The following is a 14,933-nucleotide window of genomic DNA, read 5'->3' on the forward strand; positions in this document are numbered from 1 at the left end:
TACATTTTGCATCATGGGTTATTGTGGACAGATATAGGATCACATGTGCAAATGTTTTATACTAGGATCATAGGGATTCTTACGCTTCCAATTCCAGCACTGGCATCGGTGGTACACAGATCTCTTCTCAGTGACTATTCCATGCCCCCCCATACCTTCCCCCATTTCTTCGGGCAATCCCTTGCCACATACACTGATTTCTCTCTGAACCTACACCAGTCAAGGTCTTCCGCCCATTAGGAAACTCGGGCGGCTGACGGGCTCCCCAGAGTTGAGCAACATTTCATTTAGCCACCATATACGCTAGCGTCACCCATTGCTTCTGGTACTCGTTTAGGTTGGTGGGTTCCCATACATTCATCAGACACCTTCGGGCTTCTGGCCGTAACTCTACATCCAAAACTTCCTTTAGCTCATCATGGATCTTCGCCCAAAATCTCTATCACTGCACAGTGCCAAAGTATATGCATTAAGGTGCCAGGTTCTCCACTCTTCTACACTCTCCACTCCCCCTTGTCCCATCCGCACAAATTGAGGCCCAGTGACATAGAATCTATGTAATATCTTCAGTTGCACAAGTCAGAGCCTCATCTGAATCGCCACTACCTTTGGGGAGGAAGCCGCCTCCACCCACTCTTCGTCATCCAATTCCAAACCGTCTGCAGTCCATTGGGCTCTAATACGCCCCAGCTGGCTCTCCATGTTGTTAACCAGTTTCCTATATATCAAAGAAATAGTTTTCTCGGGAACGTGTCCATGTAGCACCCGGTCCTCAAGAGGTGATGCCTCCAGGAGCACCCTGCTTCTAGGCAAGTGGGTAATGAGGGCATGCTTCATCTGCTGATATCTATAGTGTTCATTATCGTGCAGACTATACTGTTTTTGGAGAGACTCAAATGTATGCACTGTATTCTTTTCCCTAACATCCTTTATTTGGGTGATCCCAATAAGGTCCCACTCAAACCCTTTAGTTTTCCATAAGCTACCTAATTTCTCTTTTTTTTTTTTTAAATCTCTTTATTCGCATCAGGTTGGTACACATAAGCAGACAGTCGCGTAGCCTGTGGAGAAAATTAGAGATGTCGTTAACAATGATACAAAATAAACAGTAGTTAGGCGTGACCAACAATATGATGAGCAGTGCAACACATTCTAGAAACTCCATTTTCCGTTTTCTAGTTCTGTCAGTGATACGAACATGTACAAACGATGTAAAGAGATAAACAAAATGCAGAAACACAACATAAAGAAAAATGCCAACAAGGGAGAGAGAGCGACCAACAACACATCGACCATAACAAGGTGGTAATAGCGGTTGCATGGGTGACCTCGGGATACCTGTGTAACAAAGAAGTGAATGTCAGCAGAACAGGCCCGGCAAACGGGGACCAGCGAGCGAAGAGACAGGGGATCACACGGCCCTCCGCCAGGCAGCCTCAACAGTGGTAACTGCAGTGCCATTCCACATCCCAGCAGCAGCGCGGGAAGGAACAACTAGACAATCTCACCACAGCAGACAATGCACTCTCGCCGGGGGAAGAGCATCTATCCCACCCCTTCTGGCACAATAGAGCTAGCTGCCTGAGACTGTGCGGCCTGCGTTAACTTTCTGATGTACTGCCTGTATGGGCCCCAGATGTCGACAGGGCGCGAGGTAGTTGGGAGCTGCGCGGAGTATTCCACATTGTTTATGTTACACTGGGCCAGACTGCGAAGCCATGCTTTTGAGGTGGGAGTGCGTTTAGAGCCCCAAAGTATAGCAATTTCCCTTTTTGAGAGCAGAAAACCAATGGCAGCAAGTTTCCTCGTGGTGCGGGGAAATTCGACAACATATCCAAACAGTGCAATCTCCGGTATGGGACGCAGGAGGCAGCCTAGAATGTTACCCAATATGTGATGGACCTGCAACCAGTAGTCGTGTAGTTTGGGACACGTCCAGGCAAGGTGGGCAAAGTCGGCATGCGGGGCTCTGCATTTGGGACAGTGATGTGGTCTCGACGGGTCAAGCCTGTGAGCCAAGGCCGGTGTGAAGTACAGCCGCCGCAAGAACTTAAAGTGTATTAGTTTGTGCCTGCTGTTGATGGAGACATCTTTGGTGGCCTGGCAGCAAGCGGACCATTGGTCATCAGTAACAGCTCCGCCCAGATCAGCCTCCCACGCTGCACGAACTCGCGCGTCTGAGGCAGGAAGTGCCGCCACACATAATTTGTACAGCTTAGAAACAACATGTGCACCATTGGGGGACCGTATCAAGAAAGTCAGGGCCTCCAACTCTTCAGGAGGAAGCGGGAAAGAGGGAAACTGTGCTCTGAGCATGGACCTCAACCGGGTAAGAACGAATGAGTCCATGAACGTCCGATCGGAAATTGGAGGTCTTCCGAAACCGAAAAGACGTGCCCTTCCGGGAACAAATCCCCTATGGTATTAAGCTGGTATTTGGATAGAGTACGACAGACCACCTTTTCAGAAGTGATAGGGAGCCAGTGGGGGTTCGGGAGTGGGAGAGCCGGTGAATATAACACATCCCTCCGGAGCAATTGACGCAGCTGCATCCAAGCCCAGGAATTAGTGGAGGCAGTCTGGATATCCAGAGTGTCGCGTGGCAGGCCCCTAGGCAGTAGCATCTTGAGGGCAACAGGCCACGCCAAGTCTGCCTCAGGTCTCAAATGAGGTATCCGGGCGTCAGGGTGAAACCAGGGGTGTGCGTAAGCGCACTGAGCAACGAGGTAGTAAAGGTCTGGTATGCCAAAACCGCCCCGTTCATAGGGCAGAGTCAGGGTTCGCCAGGAAACCCGCGGATTCCTGTCTCCCCACACCAGTCGCAGCAACAACGAGCGTAGCTGGGTGAAGAAAACCTTAGTTAGTGGAATCTGCATATTGTTGAACAAGTACAGGAAACGGGGAAGCACTATCATCTTTATGATAGCGATGCGTCCGGCCATTGAAAGAGGAAGACGAAGCCAGTGGGTGAGGTGATCTTCCAGAAAGTCCAAGGCCCGGCCGTAGTTCAGGCGGACCATGGAGACTGTATCCAGGTGTATGTGGATACTGAGATATTTCACCGAATCCGCGTTCCAGTCGAGTGGGAACGGACAGTCCCAGCGCGTTGCGGCGGGTGTAAGAGGGAAAATATCAGACTTGCGCCAGTTAATACGGAGGCCCGAGTACTCCCCAAACCGGGTTATCGCGAGGAGGAGGGGTTCCAGATTGGTCTCAGGGGACCGGACATAGAGTATGGTATCGTCTGCATATAGAGAGATGAGGAGCGGGCCAGTACGAAACTGGAGGCCACGATGCAAATGTCGTTCTTGAAAGTGACGAACCAATGGGTCCATGGCTAGGATATACAACAGCGGGGAAAGAGGGCATCCCTGTCGAGTGCCCCTCGAGAGTGGAAAGCTATCAGAGATGGTGCCATTAAGGCGCAGCCGCGCCCTAGGGGCAGTGTAGAGCAGTTCTACAGTGGCGACGAACATTGCGGGCATGCCCATCCGTCGCATGACGGACAGAAAGAAAGGCCACTCCAGGGAGTCAAACGCCTTCTCGGCGTCCTAAAACACAGCTGCCGCCGGGGTGTCTGGGTCTATTCTGTGGAGGACAGAGAAAAGAGTTCTAAGATTAAAGGAGGTGGAGCGGTGGGGGACGAATCCGGATTGGGCAGGGGAAATAATCTGTTCCACTAGGAGCGATAAACGGATTGCGAGGACCTTGGCCAAGATCTTGTAGTCAAGGTTGAGCAGCGATAGAGGCCTGTAAGAGCCAAAGAGGGACGGGTCACGACCAGGCTTGGGCAGCAGCACAATCACCGCCTCACGAAGTGTGGGAGGCAAGACTCCGGTCTCCAATGCCTCTGCGTACACCTCCATCAGGTGGGGCACCAGCTCGTCTTTGAACTCCTTATAGAAGTCGGCCGAAAAGCTGTCCAGCCCAGGAGCCGAAGAGCCCCTCAAGGCGTCAATAACCTACTCGGGTGTGATAGGATCGGCAAGGAAATCCTGCATGCCTTTCTCCAGAAACACCATGGCTATCTCATCGATGTAGGGGCCAGGGTCACGACGGTCTTCAGGCAAGGAGGAGGTGTATAGTGTTTTATAATAAGACAGAAAGGTAGCGCATATGGTAGGGGTGGTCTGGTGGCGAACGCCAGAGTCATCAACCAAGTCAGTTATATAGGAGGCCTGCCGGGGGGGGGGCGGCGCAGTAGCTGTGCTAGGAGCCTACCAGGTCTATCACCCTCTCCGTGTTGTCTAGCGGTGTGTTGTGTATGCAAGTAGTTCAATTCCCTGTCTGCGGCGTCCCTGAATTCCTGCAGCAGGCACAGACGTTTGGCCTCTAAAGCGCCATCGGGGTCAGGGAGTCTGGCACTGTCCAACACGGCAATGTCTTCCTCAATACGTGTCATTGTGGCTCAGATCTCGCGTAAGGACCCAACATATTTTGTGATACACACCCCCCGCATGGGACCTTGAAACCCTCCCACAGTGTGGCCCAGGTGTCAACAGTGCCCGCGTTAAGCTCAAAATAGTCTTCTATCACCTTGCGAATGTCTTCCTTAAAAACTGGATCAGCCAATGCCTTGCCAGGGAAGCGCCACTGCCTCTCGTACCCCCCAGCCTAGGAACTAGTAGAGTCAGAAGTGTAGGAGAGTGGTCTGAAAATGTACGTGGGAGTGTAGAGTGTGCGTCCACCCAACCAACCACCCCTGGGGAAAGAAGCCAATAGTCGATCCTAGTGCTAGTGTTATGATACCCAGAATGATGTGTGTAAGCGGGCGAGTGGGGATGAAGCCGGGCTTCGACATCAATAAGGGGATAGTGTGCGCACATGGTTGAAAGCACAGCACGAGAGCGAGGTTTGCAATCTGGGGATGTAGAGGTGCTATCCCGTGCAGGGTCCATCAACAAATTAAAATCCCCACCCATCACCAACATGTCAGTGTCAATGCGTAGCAAAATGTCATGGAGACCTTGGAGCATGGCGGGGGAGTCGGTGTTGGGCCCATACACTCCAACAAAGGTAATCTTAAAGCCGAGAAGTGTCCCAGTGATCACCACGTATCTACCCTCTTTATCAAGTACGGTACCAGAGAGCACAAAGGGGACCCGCCGGTGCACCAAAATGGCCACCCCTCGCGCATACCTACTGTAGTTAGCGAAGAATCTGTGCGCGCCCCAGCCCTTGGCAACCAAAGTGGAATCAGCCTGCCCCAGGTGTCTCCTGGAGGAACAGCACATCCACCCCGTGTCGAGCTGCATAGTTCAGGACTTGCTTCCATTTCCTAGTGTCATTAAGTCCCCGAACATTCCACGACATCAGAACCAGTCTGGAAGGACCGGGTTGCTGACCTACCCTAGCCATGCAAAACCGCATAGGACATCAGTGAACAATCTTGTGTGTATCCGCCGCCGCCCCCCGCAATATAGGCATCTCTCAGAATGAAAAACAAAGCATGTACAGGAACATTACAAATAATGCATGAAACAATCCCCCCCCACCCACTCACCACCCAGCCTCACGTTAACCCCCCGGAGGCACCACCCAACCCAAAAAACAATACCAACAACAGTAAAGAAAAGCAGGTGTCTAATGCAAGTCTTGCAAAAGAAAAACACTCTCAAAAAAGGGCACCAAGCGGCTCGTGCCATGGGGAGAGGCAACGCTCCGCCGGGCAGACGTTACACTCAGGTCGACATTCAAATCGTATCAGCGTGTAAGAGTCCTGCCAGGAGATCCAAGTAGTTAGCTGCGCAGTGCATAAGTGAGTGGCCTAAAGCAGGGGAGACATGAGTCAGCCCTGTCCGCTCTCAGCAAAAAGGTCGGCGCTAGCCTGCGAGCCCATGTTCGGCGGGGATTGTTGCGCTTTGTCCGAGGACCGTGGCGACCCTCTATTTTTATAGGCTAGGCAGAACTCCTGTAACCTCAGTGGGAGAGTCAAATATGCGGAACCTGCCATCGACGTCCACTCTCAGTCTGGCAGGGTACAGCATTCCATAGCGCAATCCCAGTTTACGCAGCGAGGCCTTGACGCCTGCGTATTTACGACGGGCATCCTGCACCATCCTCGTGAAATCTGGAAAGAAAGAAAGCACCCCGCCTTGCCATTTCACTTCGCCCGCCTCACGCGCGGCTTTCAGGGCAGCGTCCCTGTCCCTAAAGTTCATGAGCCTGGCAATGATGGGTCGAGGTGGCAGCCCCGGGGCGGGCCGAGGACCCAAGGATCTATGCGCTTGTTCCACCACGAAGCCAGCCGTGAAAGTGTCTCTGCCGAACAAATCAATCAGGATCTGTTCCACAAAAGTGTCAAAGCGGCCAGTGGCGGTCGTTTCCGCCACACCAATAATGCGAATGTTATTGCGCCTACTACGCGCTTCCAAATCCTCGTTCTTAATGGCCACCTCCTTAAGGATCTTCTCCACCCGCTCCAGCCTTTTCAGCGTGGAAGCAGCGCCATCCTCCAGGTCAGAAACTCGGGATTCAGCCACATCCAGACGCCTATCATGAACTGGATTTTCACGCCCATCTCGGCCATTTTCTGATCAAGGGCGTCAAAGCGGGAGTCGATAGCTTTGAACCCCGCTCGCATCTCGCCAAGTATCTCAGCCACCATACCAGCCATATCTGTCGCTGGCGCAGGGCTAGCCGAAGCAGCAGGCTTGGCTGGCTGGTTGTCGGCCGAGCCGAGGGGGGGTTTATCGAAGCTGAGCTTCTTCTGCGTGGGGTCCTTCCGTCGCGTTGTAGCAGGTGGGCCCATCCCGCAGCGCTGGGGACAGGCGTGTGCCGATGGTGTAACACAGCGGTGGGGGCGAGAATGTAGAGCCCCCACCAGACGTAGATACGCGGGGCCGCCTAAGAGACCCCCCCCCCGCGCGCCCCCCCCGACCGCACCCAGGGCCAGCCACTCGCCGTCCCCGCCCGCCACCGCCCAGGCAGGCCCAAAAAAATCGAGGCCCCGGCTCCCGAGGAGGGACCAGGCCCGAAGGTCTGGATCAGCACCGGGGGCCAAAACCCCCACCAAAGGAGCCCACCCAGGACTAGTAACGGACCGGGGAGGGCACAACAGCGGCCCGAATGCCAAGGGGGGGACGCGGGAGCCCGAGGGAGACTCACCAGGCGCTCCGGCGCGACAGGGCTCACGTCCGGCGAGACCCGACGGGTCTCACCGCCCCTCCGCGATCCTCAACGTCCACGCTGTCCCCCGGTCTCAAACTGCAGCCACCAGCATACCTCGGCCTCTGGCGATGGATGCAGGCATTTTCCGACCCCAGGCAGTGTCGGATCACATACGAATGTCGTCCGTTTCAGCCCGTCTGGCGGAGCTCTACAATCAGGCGGCCATTGCGTTCGCCTGCGTAGCCACGCTCCCCAGCTACCTAATGTCTCTGAATTTAACAGGGGAGTTGCCAATGTCAATCTGCCATCCCAGCCTAGATATCTATTAGCAGAGTGCCACACATGTATCGTGTGCGCAGTTGGGCCAAACAATGCAAACTTCCCCGGTTTGGAGTATAGAGCTCGATCTATCATTCCACCCGGAGCCAGCCCCCAGTCCATGGCATCACCCGGGTTCCGTAGACCATATGGTTCTCAGCAGCCAATTGCGATGCCCAATAGTACTTCCATAAAACCGGGAGTCCGATTCCACCATCATATCATGGAAGTGTTAATTTAATAAACGCTATACGGGGTGTACCGTCTCACAGAAGCCGCGTCTGGAGAGTCTCCTCCAGGAGGCCAGTACCGGGTCCATCGCATTCTGTAGGCCATACAAAAACCAGAGCAAAGCCATCATCTTGAAGAGAGCGGCTCTTCCCAGCAAAGACAGCGGAAGAGCTTTCCAGAGCTCCACATCTTTCCTACATCTATTCAACGGGGAGGCGAGGTTATTAGTATATCGCAACTGTGAATCAAGTGTGATATAGATACCCAGATATTTGAATCCTACAGTCTCAATTTGAATTGGGCAGGATTGCGGGATCACCGGCGGCTCGCCCAGGAGGACAAAGAGCACTGACTTTGACCAGTTTATCGCCAATTCCGATGACTCTTGGGTCCATCAGAGTTTAGTGGAACTTTTGGCCATAGAGGACCAGTCTCGTCAGTCGCCCGGTGGCAGTCAATGGCAATTCGAAGAAGGTGGCTACTGACTTACCAGAATGGGCTACTTCAGCTTTGATGGCTGTGGTGCTAGTTCCTGGGGTCAGCCAAATTACCCTTGGAGTCAGCCCTTTGGTCTGGGGCTTGGGAGTGCCTTTTCCAAGAGCCAGAGGCACAATCCTCTTTGCTAGCCCAAGGTAGCGACGGGTGCAGTCCACTAGTTGGTGCAGTGTATTTGCCAGGTACAGGGATCAGCAGGGCAGTCCTTTTGTCCTTTCTCCGGTTCTGTTGTGATCTGAGATTCAGGGTTCCAGGGTTGCCATATTTATGCCCATTAAGTGCTCTGGAGGATGATGCGGTCACCAGTAAACGGGCTACCAGGATCCCTCCCGCTTTGTGATGACTTCTGGCTGTGTGGGATCTAGCAATCCCATAGTGCACTATTCTGCCCACTCTCACGATGTCTGAACCCTTCCTCATATGTTAGGGGCTTAGTAGCCCACCAAAGAGGTGTATCTATCTGAGGTTTGGGTGTGTGAGTTTTTGTATAGGTGAGTGAATGGATGTGTCCGTGCATGTAGGAGTAAGTGAGTGGTTGTGTGCAGATCTGTATAGTTGAATGAGATTGTGTATCAGTGGTTGCAAAGGGTGAAAGAGGGTGCAGGAGTGGGTGAATGAGTACTTGAGCAGATACATAAGTGTCTGTATGAGTGAGTGACTGGGTATATGAGTGGCTGTCTCAGCGCATCAATGGGTGTGTAAGTGGGTGTATGGGTGAGTGAATGTGAGGTTGTAAGGGAGAGTATGTGATACTCTTAGTCACTGTATAGGTGAGTGAGTATATGCATAAGTAACTGAGTGAGTAATTGTATGGGTGAGTTAGTAGCTGTGTGAATGACTGTATGGGTGAGTAGGTTTATGGTTAACTTAGTTACTGTCAGTAGCTGTGTGTCTGTCTCTGACTGGATCTGTGACTGGCTTTATTGGTAAGTGAGTAGGTGCACAAATGGATGCATTTGCGAGTTAGTGGTTCCGTTATTGGCAATATGGGTGATTTGATGTGTTACTGGCTGTATGAATGAGTGACAAGATGTGTGGAGTGTTTGTATGGGTTCTGTAAATGAGGTTGCTAGTGCTTATGTGGGTGTATGACTTTATGGGGGTGTATGTGGGTGTGTCAGTGTTTCTCTGGATGATGTCATAAGTGAGGTCAATGACTGGGTCATGAGTGATGTAATATGTGAAGTCATAAGCAGTGCATTGCGGGGGCATGAGATCTACTTAACTCGGGGAAACTATCTGCTGAATTTCTCTGGTTTTGTACGAGTGAAATGCCAGCCTAACTTCCCTGTAACCTTTGGTTTAAAAACAATTATAATTTTAGCCACCACTGCAATCAAAAATTATAACTGCAAAATGTCATGTAGAACTCCCTTAATATCTCTATAACCAAGTCTTTAACTTTCAGTGGAATCTGTGACTGCATACATCCTTTTATCAGTAAGTCTCTCATTCACTTTATAACTAGTTCAGTGGATCTGTGAGATGGTGCATCAGTCGATCAATAGTTCTGTGACAAACTGCGTGACTGTCTCAGTGCATCTATGACTGGGTACACCACTGTCTTAATGGGTCTGGGATTGGTTGCATGAGTCTCAGTCAATCTACGAGTAAGTGCATGTGTGCCTTTGTATGTAAGTATGACTCTCTTACTGGATCTGTGAATGGATACATGAGTGTCTAAGTGGGTGGGTGAGTGTGTGTGTGTGTGTGCGCAAGTGGGTGGGTGTGTGGGCGCGAGTGTGTGAGTGCAAAAGTCTCAGTGGGTCTATAACTAGGAGCATGAGTATCAGAGTGTTTCTGTGAGTGGGTGTGTGAGTCTGAGTGCATGACTGACTGGGTGCATGAGTCTGAGTGGTTGGTGTGTGAATGACTGCATGGATGTGTGAGTGGATCTGTGGGTGGATGTATGAGTGCGTCAATGGATCTGTGAGTGAGAGCATAAGTCTCCTAGTGGGTCAGTGAATGGCTACATGCATGAATGTCTGAGTAGGTCAGTGACTGGGAGGGCAAGTGTCTGGGTGGCTCTGAGTGGATGCCTCTAGCTCTGTTCCAGCTCCGTGGAAATGTGAGATGGTTAAAGCCCTTTTGAAAAAGCCCACCTTAGATCAAAACAACTTGGCCAACTTTCGCCCAATTTCCCTACTCCCCTGGATGAGCAAATTGCTTGAGAGGCACATTAATAACATCCTAGTAGATTATTTAGAATCTAACAATCTGCTATGTGCCTCCCAGACGGGATTCTGCCCTCAACACGGAACCGAAACTGCTCTGCTGGCAGTGACGGAAGAAACAAGATCTCTGCTGGACCAGGGAGGGAAAGCAGCCATCATATTATTAGACCTCAGCGCCGCGTTCGACATGGTTAACCATGCCACACTATTACATCGTCTAAAGGTCATGGGCGTGTCGGGCGCGGCCCTGGCATGGCTGACCTCCTTCCTGGTTGAGCGCTTCGTCCAGGTGTTCAAGGGTGAGGTAGTCTCCTCCAAGCAACCACTCAGTTGTGGGGTTTCCCAGGGCTCTGCCCTAAGCCCCACATTTTTTAATGTCTACATGAGACCCCTAGCAGAGCTAGTCCATCCCTTCGGTGTGCGTATTGTCCCCTACACGGACGACACCCAATTGGTGGTCTCTTTGGACCACACGGAGGGGTCGTCCAACACACTGGGCCCCTGTCTAGAGGCAGTAGCCAAGTGGATGCAATCCTCTTGTCTCAGACTAAACGGGGAGAAGACGGAGATTATGCTACTGGGCAACCCTGCACCGACCACTCTGGCTTACATCTGGCCCACATGTCTAGGCTCTCCTCCTCCCCCTAAACCTCAGATAAAGAGCCTTGGAATTTGGCTCGATAAAGCGCTAGACTTCTCAGTCCAGGCCACCAGAACGGCATCCACGTGTGTCGGGCTAATGAGAATGCTCTGGAAGGTGCTCCCTTTGCTTCCATTCCAGGCGAGGAGAATCATGGTTCAGGCCCTGATACTCTCCTGCCTGGATTACGGAAATGCTTTATATCTGGGAGCTCCGGCAGCAGTGACCAGCAGACTCCAGGTCACTCAAAACTGCGCTGCTCGATTACTATTTAACATTCCTCGTTGGCATGCTCGATTACTATTTAACATTCCCCGTTGACAGTCAGCCAAGAAGGCCCTAAAAGAACTACACTGGTTCCAAGAGTACAATTTAAGGCCATGTGCATTGTGCATAAATCCTTTCATCGAACAGGTCCTGCCATCTTGTTCCCCCTAGTTGTGCCCTATACTCCTTCCAGAGCCCTCCGCTCCAGTGCATTGCACCTAGCCAACACAACTAAAATCAACCAAGCCCGATGGGGCGGCCGTTCATTTTCGCACACCGCTGCGAGAATTTGGAATTCTCTCCCCCTGGATCTCAGAGAGAATAACAACTAGATGACATTCAGGAAAGCTTTGAAAACCCACCTGTTTGCAAAAGCATGTTAACCCACCCTGTACCTCGCCACAGTAATCAGTTAAAGCGCTGCGAGACCTCCGGGTAGTTACGCGCTATACAAATATAATTTTTCATTTCAGAGTGTTTGAGTGGGTGGGTGCTTGTACATCTGAGTGAGTCTAAGTGGGTGCATTAGTGCCCATGTGTCTGAGTGGGTGTAGGAGTCTCTAAGTGGGGTATGAGACTGTGCACATGAGTCTATTAATGGGTATCTAAAGGGGTGGGTGAGTCTGTACATGGGTGAGTCACTCTCTGACGAGGCTGGAAGTGGGTGCATGAGTATGTGAGTGGGTAGATGAGTATCTGAGTGGGTATGTGAATGGGCGTATGTGCCTGAGTGAGTTTGTGAGTGCATACATGAGTCTGTGATGGTACATGAATTAATGAATAATTGACTTAGTTCCGCATAGCGCCTGGAGGCCCTTGAACTAAGAAGTGTAGACAGAAAGAGGCATGCTCATACTGACATCTGTGAGAAAAGCCAGGTCTTTAGGGCATGCGGAAAAGATATTGAGACACCTGTCAGGAGAGCTCCTCCGGGAGGGAGTTCCACAGCTTCGCAGCGCAATGGGGAAGGCTCTGCCTTCCCATTTTGCCTTTTTAAACCTGGGTACTCTTAGCAGATTTTTATCCGAGGACCGTGGCTGTCTGGTGGGATCGATAAATTATATTTGATCCCATCGAGGCCAGAGTCTTAATAGGCATCATGAGTCAGCCACAGTGTTTTGAAAAGGATCCTTCGGTCCACAGGGAACCAGTGCAGCGTCCTAATGGAGGCTGTGACTGAATGATATTTCGGTAAGTTAATCACCAGCCTGGCCGCAGCATTCTGTACCAGCTGCAGACATCGCACCAGGCCTTTATTAATGCCCAGAGAAAGGGCACACCATTAGGACAGTCTGGACCTTACCAAAGCAAGAACAGCCTACTTGCGTGACGCATAAGAGAGGAAATGAAAGATTTTTCTCGGGATCCTGACAATCCCGAAACATGTTGACACCGTACTGTTAACCTGCAGGCTAAGGTAGAGGAAGTTGTCCACTATGCCCCTTAGGTTTTTCCCATGGGATACCGGGCAGGGACAGACGCCAAGCGTTTCTGACCACCAATCACTGGACCAGATCTCAAGTTTGCTGCCAAAAATCAGGACCTCCGTTTTCTCCCCATTCAATTTCATAAAATGTTCCAACATCGAGGAGAAGACCTCCTGCATACAATTCCTGAAATTAAAGGCAGAGTCCCTGACACTGTGAGAGATGGAAAACATTATTTGGGTGTCGTTGGTGTAGGACAACACCTCTAACCCAAAGATTAGGCAAGTGTGTGTATATCTATTGTTTTGTATTTCCACCAATATTCGCATTATCCCTGTGATGGTACTTGGGGGAGGGGTAAGGGGGGGGGGCTAAGGTGCAATGCTGCCGATCACTGCATTGTTGCGAAAAATTAGGGACAGATCTAGTCACTAATACTCCTTATTCTCAGACATGAGGTCAGTATATCTCCACCCTGACCCCTTATCTAAGCTTTGACACAAATTTTCAGCACCACAACTTTCTGTTCAGGTTGTGTCCAGCCAATCAGAGCATTCCTGTTAGTGCGCACATCGTGAGTACTGTAAAATCGTCATGATTTAAAGGCATTTGCGGCGAAACTGTTTGAAATATCCAGAGATCACTATATTGTTCGGACAAATTTTCACAAACTACTGAATGGATTTGCAACAAAAAGCACAATCTGCGTAACCTCTACCTTTCTGCCAAATTTGGTGAAAATTCTGTCTAGTGGTTCGGGCTGTGGTTTGACAACGCGTTCCTATGGGAACTACCAGAAAGAAAATGTAGATTATGTAGTTAATTTTGCAGAAATTGTTGAATATTTACCTATGTTATACCCCAGTAAATTATTTTCCAATATCCAAAATGTGTTGGGCTGCAGCTAGCAAGACCATTTATTGAATTTAAATTGATTTAGCAGAACCTACCATTGAGCAAAAACAAACAGCAATGATGACCACAGAGATTAAGTCAACAGAAGATTTCTGAAAACAGAAATCAGAAAGCCTAGCCGGTCACTATAATTCCATTCGCAACACTCATTGGGGTTGGCCTGGAAGGTATAGGAGATGGAAAAAGAGAATTGCTCACGCCCATCTCGGCCATTTTCTGATCAAGGGCGTCAAAGCGGGAGTCGATAGCTTTGAACCCCGCTCGCATCTCGCCAAGTATCTCAGCCACCATACCAGCCATATCTGTCGCTGGCGCAGGGCTAGCCGAAGCAGCAGGCTTGGCTGGCTGGTTGTCGGCCGAGCCGAGGGGGGGTTTATCGAAGCTGAGCTTCTTCTGCGTGGGGTCCTTCCGTCGCGTTGTAGCAGGTGGGCCCATCCCGCAGCGCTGGGGACAGGCGTGTGCCGATGGTGTAACACAGCGGTGGGGGCGAGAATGTAGAGCCCCCACCAGACGTAGATACGCGGGGCCGCCTAAGAGACCCCCCCCCCCCGCGCGCCCCCCCGACCGCACCCAGGGCCAGCCACTCGCCGTCCCCGCCCGCCACCGCCCAGGCAGGCCCAAAAAAATCGAGGCCCCGGCTCCCGAGGAGGGACCAGGCCCGAAGGTCTGGATCAGCACCGGGGGCCAAAACCCCCACCAAAGGAGCCCACCCAGGACTAGTAACGGACCGGGGAGGGCACAACAGCGGCCCGAATGCCAAGGGGGGGACGCGGGAGCCCGAGGGAGACTCACCAGGCGCTCCGGCGCGACAGGGCTCACGTCCGGCGAGACCCGACGGGTCTCACCGCCCCTCCGCGATCCTCAACGTCCACGCTGTCCCCCGGTCTCAAACTGCAGCCACCAGCATACCTCGGCCTCTGGCGATGGATGCAGGCATTTTCCGACCCCAGGCAGTGTCGGATCACATACGAATGTCGTCCGTTTCAGCCCGTCTGGCGGAGCTCTACAATCAGGCGGCCATTGCGTTCGCCTGCGTAGCCACGCTCCCCAGCTACCTAATGTCTCTGAATTTAACAGGGGAGTTGCCAATGTCAATCTGCCATCCCAGCCTAGATATCTATTAGCAGAGTGCCACACATGTATCGTGTGCGCAGTTGGGCCAAACAATGCAAACTTCCCCGGTTTGGAGTATAGAGCTCGATCTATCATTCCACCCGGAGCCAGCCCCCAGTCCATGGCATCACCCGGGTTCCGTAGACCATATGGTTCTCAGCAGCCAATTGCGATGCCCAATAGTACTTCCATAAAACCGGGAGTCCGATTCCACCATCATATCATGGAAGTGTTAATTTAATA

This window comes from Lissotriton vulgaris, chromosome 3_1 (genome assembly GCF_964263255.1).
Source record: "Lissotriton vulgaris chromosome 3_1, aLisVul1.2, whole genome shotgun sequence".
In the NCBI taxonomy this organism is placed as follows: domain Eukaryota; kingdom Metazoa; phylum Chordata; class Amphibia; order Caudata; family Salamandridae; genus Lissotriton; species Lissotriton vulgaris.